Source organism: Schistocerca gregaria, chromosome X (genome assembly GCF_023897955.1).
Source record: "Schistocerca gregaria isolate iqSchGreg1 chromosome X, iqSchGreg1.2, whole genome shotgun sequence".
NCBI classification, from domain to species: domain Eukaryota; kingdom Metazoa; phylum Arthropoda; class Insecta; order Orthoptera; family Acrididae; genus Schistocerca; species Schistocerca gregaria.
Genome location: NC_064931.1, coordinates 547,543,791 through 547,556,241, shown reverse-complemented (window position 1 = coordinate 547,556,241; position 12,451 = coordinate 547,543,791). Strand labels below are relative to the sequence as shown.

At 43.6% G+C, this 12,451-nt stretch overlaps 1 protein-coding gene across 4 annotated transcripts in view; it reads left to right on the top strand.

The window, feature by feature from the left end:
• The window catches only part of LOC126297807 (protein O-linked-mannose beta-1,2-N-acetylglucosaminyltransferase 1-like), a 1,990,313-nt gene that overhangs the window by 696,448 nt on the left and 1,281,414 nt on the right, over positions 1-12,451 (top strand). For all 4 annotated transcript variants that reach the window (XM_049989012.1, XM_049989016.1, XM_049989017.1 and 1 more), the window contains exon 6: positions 1,909-1,962. The gene's annotated coding sequence lies outside the window, so the exon portion shown is untranslated. The remainder of the gene's footprint in view (positions 1-1,908; positions 1,963-12,451) is intronic.

Here is a 12,451-nt window from a genome sequence, read left to right as displayed (position 1 = left end):
ACACAGTAATTTCACTGTAAGTGAGTTACTAGTGGGTCGAAACGCCACTAGAAGCAGCAAGAGCTTCTGCTTGGCGTGGCAGTGGCTAGAGGTAGTTCCGCATCTGCTTCTTGTCTGTCGAACTGCTTTAAGTGATCGGAGCGGTGGTTATGGCTGGAGTCGCCCTGGGCACTTGGCAGTGAAGTTCCATTGGTTTTCAATAGAAAGCTTATCGGGTGACTAACAGACCAAGGAAAAAAACCATATCAGGACTATGAGGAAGCCCTATTTCCAAAGCTGTTATTTAACCGGCACTTTCATAGGATTGCCAAAGGGAATAGCGTGATTCACCATTCCTAATCACTTATTCACAGTCATCCACCACTTCAAGCGTCGCTTGCCACTAACCACAGAAATGTACGGCTTATGTGTAGCTGCTCAACCATCGTGCCTCATTCCTTTCAACTCCCTACGCACAGTCACTGTTATACTTGGACGCCGATGACAGTTTAAATCTCACGAGTTACTCCTTCCGCTGACTGCATGCGATTTTTATGAGTCTCCACAATGCTCGACGGCCCATGTTCATCAGTGCATGAGATGTGCCTCGTCTTGGGTTAGCTGCAGTTGTTCCACCGAGTTTCCACATCAAAACCACACTACTCACAGTTAGTTGGGCGGCTTTAGAAGGGTTTAAATGACCGCAATGGATTTGTTAGTCAGCTGACATCCACGTTCGAAGTGACTGAGCTCTTCTGACGGACGCATTCTGCTGTTACTGCTTCTTTACCTGCAAGATGATGGCCAATAACTCCACGGCCATACTACTGTGATGGCGACTTGTCAGTAAGGAGTCCAGTTTTCACATCTAAAAATATTTCCACAATCATTGCTTGTCAAGGTGTTTTCTTGTATTAAAGCAATTTATAGCACAAAAGGACCAGAAGAAGGGATCGTTTGATAGGACATATTCTGAGACATGAAAGAATCGTCAGTCTTGTAATGGAGGGAAGCGTGGGAGCTAAAAATTGTAGTGGTAGACCGAAACTTGAATACATAACTTGGTTAAGATTGATGTGGGCTGCTCTAGTTATGCTGTGGCGGAGAGAGTTACTCAGGATAGACTAGTATGGAGTCTGATTTAATCCATTATAAATGGTTCTGAAAGCCTGCAACTTTGAAAATAATAGGTTTGTTTATAAATAACTCTTCTGCTACCAGTCACGATTTTCTTTATTTTATTTTTCGCACGGCGCTTTTCTGGAAATGATTCCCATTTTCAAGTGAGTTTTTTTTATTTTTTATGTCATTCCTATGTGATGTTGTCGATGTGTGAGATTCTGCTTCATTTCGTTGACTAAGTTTCCTTATGGTCCATTTGTAGTCACACACACACACACACACACACACACACACACACACACACACAACTTCTTGTACACTTTTAAACATAGAAAATATTTTACACCAACAAAACAGTTTTACAGACAAGGAAACTTAAAGTCAACGAAATGAAGCAGAATCTCACACATCGACAACATCACATAGGACTGACATAACAAACACAGAAAACGTACTTGAAAATGGGAATCATTTCCCGAAACGCGTCGTGCGAAAAATAAAATAAAGAAAATCGTGACTGGTAGCAGATGAATTGTTTATAAACAAACCTATTGACTAGTATGGAGATTTGTAGCAAAATCAGTCGTCGGACTGAAGGCTGCAACAACGCACAATGGCAACGTACACTCGAAAAGTAAGTAATAGGTAAAGCCAACTACAGCATTAAAACTGTATTTCACAAAGTGTTTCTATCTTATTAACATAAATGCGTGCATCATTTTCCAATTTGAAATTCTTTGACACTGTCATTGGTATGCATAAAAGCTAGCTGATGGTTTCTAACGTTTTGATCGTCTTCGTTTACAGCTGTTCCATTGAAACCAACTGAGACACCACGTGCAGGCGGGCTTCATCGCAGCGGTAAGTGAATACATCCGTTCGCGTCTGCGGCTTAGCTCAGTGTTTATATGCATTCCAGCTTCTACGGACCATTTAGCTATGATGCAAATGTGGCAAGAAACGTGTATTCATACAGTGGAAAATTGCATCAGTGGTACGCCAATGAACATCAGTTCATCTTGCGCTTCATACTGGCGAATAGTCGCAGAGAGATCCTTAGAACGCTGATAGTTTTCATTTTTTTTTATCACCGAAGGACAAACTACAACAGCCAAACATCTGAGTGAATACTCCTTTTCAGCACAACTAGTTTCGGGCTTAGGTCTATCTGGTTAGGGTGACTGGTTGTAGTTTTTCTTCAATGCGGCCTTCTCATGCCATCAGGGATAAACCGTTCCGTTTCTTTTGTCTTCTCGGCAGCTATGGGCGTTCAGTCTGCGTTACAGCGGCGGAGCGATCCGCCCTCTGCATTTAACGCCAGGCTAAAACGAGCTGCATTTCTGATCTCATAGCGTCCAGTTTTAAGCTACCTCAGGTAATGGACGAGGAATTACAGACGTGCCTAAAGGATGGATTACGGTGATCGTGGCCACTCAGACAACACAAAGGGCTCGCTGGAAAGATGGGAGCCGACGAGCTTCCGCAGCCTGTCGGCAGAGAACATGAGCAGCCCGGCCTCTCCGTGCGTGTGCTCAAGGACGCTATTTACTCGTACGTCCAGTCCAGCTGCGGGGTCTGCACCGAGCACGGTATTAATGTCATCTGCCAACTACGAGCTGCCTAGTTAGCCGTCGGCTTACAGCAGCACAACACCGAGTTAGATTACTCAGACGCTCTCGTCCACATATTCCAGAAGCAAGTAACCCGCTAACGAATACGCGTACACAAATCGGTCTTCTTCCTAGGAGTAGACTAATTTTTTTCCCAGTTAGGCTGTCTTCTGTCTATTGAGCCCCTACTAACGCCAGTATCGGCAATTCATGAGTTCTTAAATTATAAATACGCTGTGCCCGCTAGACCATTATTCTGTCGCTATGACTCGGTATGAGCAAATTTAATATCCTTTATAAACTGAGAGTACAGTAAATCAACGTTTCTTCTGCTGCTTGTTAGTACTAGTTCAAAACTAAAAAATGAGAAACAGAAACGGGGAGCCTTCCCTACCCTCTTACGACTGAGCTGTCGCTCCGTCTCGAATGATTGGTGTTGTCGATGAGAGCTTCATTCCATCACAAACGCACATTGAAATAAATTTCTTTATACATCACGTCAGCACCAAACCAAAGCACCTCTCAAAATTGTTTCCGGACGTTTACTCTCCAGCGAATTGTGTACTGTTTTGAAACTTCCTGGCAGACTAAAACTGTTGCGCCGGGTCGGGACTCCGATCCCGAAACCTGACTTTCGCGAGCTATACTCTCACTTAGTGAGCTATCTAGGCACGACTCACGACCGGCTCTTTCAGCTTTAATTCTGCCCGTAGTCTCTCCTTTACCGCATCCGTAACCGAATGTTTAGTGTCGTTGTCTTCGGTACGCAACGATTCACCACACCTTCTCAAGTAGCCAGGTGGTCTGTGACGAGATCCACCCAGCCTCGTGAGGCCAAATGAGGAGCTGCTTGAACAGTGAAGCAACGGCATCAGCAGGATGTATCTACTGGCAATAACGGCTGGAGGGATTGACGACATGGTGATCCCATGGGCCACGATCATACACTCATACACTGATAAGCCAAAACATTGTGACCACTGCCCACCGCAAAAGTATGTAAGTGGAGCAGACACGAACGGGGGATCACGCTAGCAAAGATATGGGCTGCAAATGGGGAAATCCACTGAGATAAAAAGACTTCTACAAATGACAGATCGTTATTAGGCGGAGCCTGTGCACGAGTATCTCGAAAACGGCAAAATTGGTCGAATGTTCTACTGTCGTGAGCATATACGGAAAGAGGTACAAGGACAGTAAAAGTTTTACTAGGAGCTAAATTGCTGGACGTCCACGACTCTTAGAGTATGTGGTGTTCGGAGACTTGTCTACTCTGTAAAGTAGGATAGATGGCGATTTTTATCATCTCTGCAGAAAGAGCACAATGCTGGCGAACGTACAAGTCTTTCGGAGCACATCCTTCGTCTTACATTGTTGAACTTGGCCCTTTCAGCTGACCATCCATACTTGTTTACATGGTGACCCAATGACATCGTCAATTATGATTGCAGGGGCCATGGGATCATCGGGATTCGACTGTCGACCAATAGCAACGTGCCGGTTTCTCGGGGGAATCACATTTTTGCTGCACTAGGTCGATGGTCAGTTCCAGAAACGTCATCATCGAGGTGAACGGCGGCTCGAAACTTGCGGTGCGCCACGGACTCATGCTGGTGACAGCATTATTATACTATGGGAGACATTCTTCTGCACTTGCATGGGACCTGTGGTAGTAATCGAAGACACGCTGACAGCTGCCAACCACCTGTATCCCTTCATGGTTGATGTCTTGCCCGGAGGAGAAGCCATCTTTCAGCAATACGAGTATAATTGTCGGTGTTCCGGAACCATAACCATGCTGCAGTTGTTCGAGGAGCATTATACTGAACTGACGATGTCTTGCTGAACACATTCGCCTGATGTGTATCCTATGGAACCCATCTCGGTTGGTATTGGGTGCGTTCCCCGCATGCGCAAATCAGCGGCCCGTTATTTGCGCGAATTACATGACCTGCGCGTAGACACCTTATGCCACATATCTCCACAAACCTATCAACAAATTGTCGGACTCTTGATATGCAGAATGAGTGATGTGTTTTGTTCCATAGACGGACTAACAAGCTATTAAGCAGGTGGTCATAATGTTTTGTCTCATCAGAGTAAATAGCTCCTCATACTGCCTTGTAGGCAGCAGTCGGTCAGTCTGAACAGGTCTAATACCTAACCGTTGATTGTTGTGTTCGTTTACCTTTCTCCAGATTCATATATTTCTGGCAAGCTGAGGTTTCTTTTACGTTTAAGTAGACTATTTCAAATTAATGAAATTATTTTGATTATCTGTAGGCCTATATTTGTATACAGGTTAACTGTATCGGAAGACGCGAATTATATTATTTATAACTATTCCTGACAAAATATCCTATCGAACGAGTTGTGTCGGCAGTTACGACAATAGAAACTAATTCACATGCTGGACTGAGATACCCCCTGACCAGCCTGATTCGAGTTTTCCGAAGTTCTACTAAATCACTTCACACACCTGATGGGATCTCTCCTGCAGCAAGGCAAACACAGGGTTCCTCGTCAAAATAAATTCTCTCGCATATGTTATCCGATATCCAAAAGGGATAAACCTTTATTAATCAATCAAGTGGAACTGTCAGAAGACCCTTGTGGTAGTCAAGACACACACGGGTGCCGTGATCTGTAGCCATCTGGATCCTGTGAACGCAATGAATAAACTTTTAACTTATAAGTATTCCAGTATATTTGATTAATTGGTCAACGCTGGTTTTCTGGTCGTCCAACGTTCAATTTTAGTCTACAACGAGCTTAGTTAACCAACTGAAATTCCGTGATCATTCTGTTTCTTATTACCGCCCATTGTTACACACAAAAATTTTTAATCGCTTCGCTTTAGTACCCCTTCATTGTGTTGGGAGAAGCTCCCAAAACTATTTTATCTGACGTGCACAATTTATTAATATTCTACCCGTTCCCATTCCTCCACGAGCATGGAACCTTTCCAAGGGCTGAGCGATTTGTATGGATGGCGCTGTGATTGAGAACAAGGTCTAGCGAACAGGAGGAATGTCGATCAAATACACACTGGATGATCCTGAACAGATATTTTCGGATCATTTCTGATGAATATCGAGATGGTTTTTCTATGAAGACTGTTCAGTAACCTGTCCCATGGCTGCTAAATTCATTTCCTATTTGGTTACTAATGATCTTCATATCAATGGAACACTGAACTGTAACCTAAGGCCCTCAAGTCGTGGTCGTGCAGTAGCGTTCTCGCTTCCCACGCCCGGGTTCCCGGGTTCGATTCCCGGCGGGGTCAGGGATTTTCTCTGCCTCGTGATGGCTGGGTGTTGTGTGATGTCCTTAGGTTAGTTAGGTTTAACTATTTCTAAGTTCTAGGGGACTAATGACCATAGATGTTAAGTCCCATAGTGCTCAGAGCCATTTTTTTTGTAACCTAAGTTTGGACCATTTGTTTGAGAGTTTTTCCTTGGAATAGCGGTTTATCGAAAACACCGTCGTTTGCGATAAGTGTAAGGATGTAACTTACATTGTTAGCCATTACTCAGCTTTTAAACTTTACAATCTTGAATATGGCAGCACGCAATCTCATGTGAGAGTCGCCTGGGCGTAAGTTTCATGCCGACTTGTTCTTTCTGCCCTGCTAATTGTCTCGTCGTGTGTATGGTGCACGTCTGCCTCAGACTTTATATGTTTCATTTTACTCGTGGCTAGGCCTTACGGCTTTGCCATAGAATCTTTATGAATCATTTTATTGTTGACTAAGCTACATAGTTTCGTTTCTGTTTTCACATAATATGTAACACGTAAGTTTATTTTATATTTCCAATGTATGAAATTTTTGATGCTTCTTTTGCTTCACAAAAGACTTCCATGTACTGGTTGTAATATGTCATATATCTAGGTGTTATTATTGCTTCTGAGGAAGACCGGTTTATATCCGTAACCTAGGTAACGGTCTGAATAAACGTTTGACGTGAAATTTGTTGGCTGTATGATTCTCGTTGTATGCAGCTTTTAAACTGGACCGTCGCTGGCTGTATCTAGAGTCTCAAAGCCACACCTGAAGCTCTTTCTGTGAGTGTTGGCGTCCAGGTGGCGCTATAAATCTAGCCCGCCTGTAGAAGCGAACTTGCCGTAGCAGGCTGACGTGCGAAGCGGCAAGTTGCGGAGCACCTGCGCTTGTTTTGCGAGCTGTCGGCTCGCGTTTGATGTGTGAGGAGGGAGCCGGACCCGCATGAGCGCGTTAGTCCCTGCATGGCCGCCTCTGCCTGACCCGGCCTGTGTGCCCACAACGCATTCTGCACTGCTCTGTTCGCCTGCAGAGCATTCCTAACTCAAACATTCCAGAATCCTTTAACTACGTGATCAGGTTTGATATATTTATAATATTAATAACAATGCTCGATTTCATTTACTTTTTTTCCTAAAAACTGGCAAAAGCTTGTGAATCGACGTGTGTGTGTGTGTGTGTGTGTGTGTGTGTGTGTGTGTGTGTGTGTGTGTGTGTGTGTGTATGTGTGTGTGTGTGGATGGGGAGGGGGGGGGGGCAAAGGGGTACTAACCTTGCAGAATCTGCAACATTTATAGGCCGGCAAAGCGAATTGAGCCTAGAAGTATAATGTGGAAATGGTTCAAATGGCTCTGAGCACTATGGGTCTCAACTGCTGTGGTCATCAGTCCCCTAGAACTTAGAACTACTTAAACCTAACTAACCTAAGGACATCACACACATCCATGCCCGAGGCAGGATTCGAACCTGCAACCGTAGCAGTCGCACGGTTCCGGACTGGGCGCCTAGAACTGCGAGACCACCGCACCCGGCCTATAATGTGGAACTACACGATATATATGCTGGTGGTTTAGTGGAACTTCGGGAAAGCCGAATCAGGCTAGCTGGTGGGGTACCTTAATCCAGGACGTGAAACAGTTTCTAGTGTCGTAACCACCGCCACACCTCGTTTGATCGGACACTTGGGAGGAATAATTATATATAATACAATTATAACTTGCGTCTTTCGATATAGTTAACTTGTCCAAAAATACACCGATAAACAAAATAATTTCATTAATTAAAAATAATCTGCTTAAATATAAAAATCTGTGCCTGGCAGACACACATGAATTTGTCGAAATACTAAATTTGGTGCTATCGCACAACCGTTTCATTCGAAATTACAGTTTCTATTCAAGAAGAATGATTATCAGTGGGCAGTTGCATAGATAGTCTGCTGGCCAAAATCAACATAAATCATTTAAAAACATTAGTTTTTCGAATTCATTGCACTAATAACCAAATAAATTAAATTTTGTGTACGATATGTGGCGGATACGATTATCTTGTTTGATGAAACAGAAGGGGATACGTTATTTTGCAAAAGAACTTAACAAGCTGAACAATAATATAAAATTCATTGTGGAACATACTGATAATGCGGTAAATTTCCGTAATTTAAAGGTTACTAGACACAAAGGCAAACATAAATTTCAAATATACAGAAAACCCACTACAACGAATGTCAGAATCAGTAGGATTTCATGTCACGGCGAATACCACAAAACTGCTTACTTTAGGGCAATGTTCAATACATTGGAAAATATTCCATTAGTTGCCGAAGAAAAACAATGAGAACTTAACACAATTAAACTGAGAGCTCACAATAATATTTATACATCTGCAACGATCAGTAAACTTCACAACAGGATTAAAAACAGAAACAATAACAAAAATAACTGCAATAAACAGCGCTTAAACACAGTTGGCCCCGCCACCCCTCCCCCGCTACGTACACACACACACACACACACACACACACACACACACACACACACACACACACACACACACACACCACTGCTATGTGTCTACGTACCACTGATTGGTGGTGTGTCATATGAAACTGCAAATTTATTCCGTGTTAAGAATCACCAAATTAGTTTCTCCATAAATAATAACATGACAGATCATTAATTAATAATTTAAATCTTGAAAATGACACAATAACGTATGCATCTAGAAATATAATTTCTGTGTATGCCTTAAATTGTATGTTGGAGAAACTGGTAGAAGTTTCAACATTAGACATAGACCACATACATGCAAACTGGCTAAAAATCTTAAATTAACTTTTGCAGCTCACATCGCTCAGTATAACGACTCAGTATAACGTCCATTACCATCTAGGCTAAGATAATGAATATTTAAATCAATATACATCATTATTGTACCATCTTGTTCTTTGGTACTACCAATCAAATCACTAGCTGACGTAACGTGAGATGTAAACTCTAGAGGCCCAGAGCTTGTCTTTAGTCAAGCTCATGTTCAACGTGCACCGCATAACGTATACGGCCCCATATATTGACATGTATTAAGAAAAATCTTTCCTGAAGTAAGTGAAATTTAAAGACTCTATATAAAGAAAATCATGAATAAGAAATCGCACTGTCGTATCACAATAGGCTCATGCCGGAAAATAATTAATGCGAAACAGAAAATATATCAAACAGTGGGCTGGTTGTAGCTTTTCATTCGGCGATGTTCACGAAAACGGCCACAGTGGTCTCAAACCATTAGGATGAAATATAACTGTGTACATTTCGCGATTAGCCGATTGACTAAGTGTTGATACCTTAACGTGAAACTATAATACGAGTTGTGATATTGTCGTGAGCAGCTTCATCGATAAACAGTAATAATAAAATTACTCTGCGATTGTTAGTGATGCATGCCTTAAGAGATACACTGGGGCGCCAAAGAAGCTGGTATAGGCATACATATTGAAATACAGAGATATGTAAACAGGCATAATACGGCGCTGCGATCGAAAACGCTTATATAATACAACAGGTGTCTGGCGCACTTATTAGATCGGTTACTGCTGCTACAATGGCAGGTTAACCAAATTTAAGTTAGTTTGAACGTGGTGTTATAGTCGGTGCACGAGCGATGGGAAACTCATCTCCGAGGTAGCGATGAAGTGGGGATTTTCATGTACCACCATTTGACGAGTGTACCGTGAATATCTGCAAGAACGGGACCAACGACGACTGAAGAGAATTGTTCAACGTGACAGAAGTGCAACCCTTCCCCAAATTGCTCCAGAAACAACGCTGGGCCATCAACAAGTGTCAGTGTCGAACCATTCAACTAAACATCATCGATTTGGGGTTTCGGAGCCGAAGTCCCCCTCGTGTTCCCTTAATAACTCAGTACACATAGCTTTACGCCTCGCCTGGGCCCGTCAACACCGATTTTCTACTGTTGTTGACTGCAAACATGTTGCCTGGTCGGACGAGTCTCGTTTCAGATTGTATCTAGCGGATGGATGTGTACGGGTATGGAGACAACCTCATGAATCCATGGACCCTGAATGTCAGCAGGGGACTGTTCAAGCTGGTGGAGGCTCTGTAGTGGTGTGGGGCGTGTGGAGTTGGAGTGGTATGGGACCCCTGATCCGTATAGGTACGACTCTCACAGGTGACACGTACATAATCATCCTGTCAGGTCACTTGCAACCATTCATGTCCATTGTGCATTCCCACGGACTTGGGCAATTCCAGGAGGACAATCCGACATCCCACACGTCCAGAATTACTACAGAGTGGCTTCACGAACACTCTTCTGAGTTTAAACACTTCCGCTGGCCACCAAATTCCCAAGACATGAACATTATTGAGCATAGCTGGGATGCCTTGCAACGTGCTGCTCATAAGGGATCTCCACCCCTTCGCACTCTTCCGGGTTTACGGACAGCCATGCAGGATTCATGGTGCCAGTTCCCTCCAGCACTACTTCAGACATTATTCGAGTCCATGGCACGTCGTGTTGCCCGACACTTCTGCGTGCTCGTCGGGGCCCTATACGATATTAGGCAGATGTAACAGTTTCTTTGGCTCTTTAGTGTATGATCTCTTGTTCATCTTCGTTACTGTGTAATATATGTAATAAATACGTGCACATGCATTTTGGAGCTCCTGTTTACTGAACAATTTTTATCTCATTTTGGTCCATCCTAGGTTACCTCCTCCCATAATATGGAAAGCAAGGAGCTCACAGGGATTTGTTTCCTAGTGTCGAAGATGAAGAATTCCTCGTTACTTTTAAGGTATGCTTTTTAGAGCCCATGTTTACTTGATTTTTTTGCTTCGAATTGCGAGCTAACATCTCAAAGATGGGCTCACATGCCGTTCCTTTTCGTCGAAATGTTTTGGCTCTGTGATCCTGTGGTTAAATTGTCTGGCTGATGGCAATTTTGCTAAATACAAAGTTAATATAACATGTAATAACAGTAATAATAATATCGGACACTAAATTAGTGACCCATAAATAATGCAGGCCACACAGTTGCGATTTGGTTAGAATAATGTTTATTCGTAAAGCAAACTAATAGTGAAAATGATCGTATTTAGATTTACTGTTACTCTCCAGCGCACATCCATTTGACAGAGCTCGATCATTCACAATCTCATCACGAAATAAAAGTTGTCTACGCGAAAAGTTAGAGTTCACATCAGGCGCGCGGCTGCTTACCGCTCAGAGACTAAGTCCCCTGATACCACACAACGCGAGATTTTCTAAGTTGTTTCACTTCCTAGTTACCTGAAGACCGACTGTCCGCTTTCGCGTCTCAGTCCGAACTGTACCTTTTGGTGCCTCCAGCCGAACTGTCCACTTTTGCGTCTGCACCGGCACTGTACCCTTTGGTGTCCATGCCAGAACTGTCTCTGCCCGTCCCCGGCCGCGTTTCCCACGCGCCGAATATCCTCGCTCAACTCACAGTTCTGAAGCGAATGCCACGATGTGTTCCTTCATCTTCGGAATCAAAGTCACAAGTACTTAAGTCCGGGGAGTATGGTGGATGGTACAGTACTTCCCAGTCCCATCGACCGAACAGAGCAGCCACAGCTTGCCCTGAATGTGTCCGCGCATTGTCGTGCAAAATGATGGGAGCAGCGTCGTAAAGCATCAATTTCTGCATCTCCGTCAAGTCATGCGGAACCCACCGTGATGAAACTTTTCGCATGCCGAGGCGTTCCTTCAGGTTGAGGAGCACAGTCGTATGCGCTAATCCAGTTTCGTGCGCGAGCTCACGAATCGTATGGCGTCGATCACTGTCCACTAACGCGGCAACAGCATACACTTCTTCAGAGACGCTAGAACAACCTGCTCGATGCAGGTCTGAAACAGTTTGCCGACCTTCATTGAAGGCTTTTACCCAACGTGCCGCTGTTCTGAACGGCAATACCGATTCCCCGCACGCTTCTTGAAGACCTCGATGACACTGTCGTGCTATACGACCTCTGGCACATTCAATTTTAATCCAACTCCGTTGTTCCTGTTTCGAAAACATAGTGCCACCGTTACGTTAGACCGCTCACTCACAAGTGACTGTTTCCCTCGATTGTGCCCACGCCAGTTGCTCTGAGGTAAGGTATGTATGTCAACAACGTGTGCTATCAGTGACAGTAGTAGAGTGCATTGCATAGTGTCTCCACAGCAGTGTTGCCACTATTTAAGTTCCAACCTACGTACAGACAGTGAGCAGTATTCTTCTATTGACAATTTTTTTAAAAACCTGCTCAAAAATCGTATTGTAATCGGGGATCATCCCGTATTTGGATAATGTTAATGCTAAAATAGTGGAAACTGAGGTTGAAGGGCTGTATTTTGCGTATTAATATTTCCGTATCATGTTACGCACCCACAGGAAGCAGATCAGCTGCTTTCTACACTCCTGGAAATGGAAAAA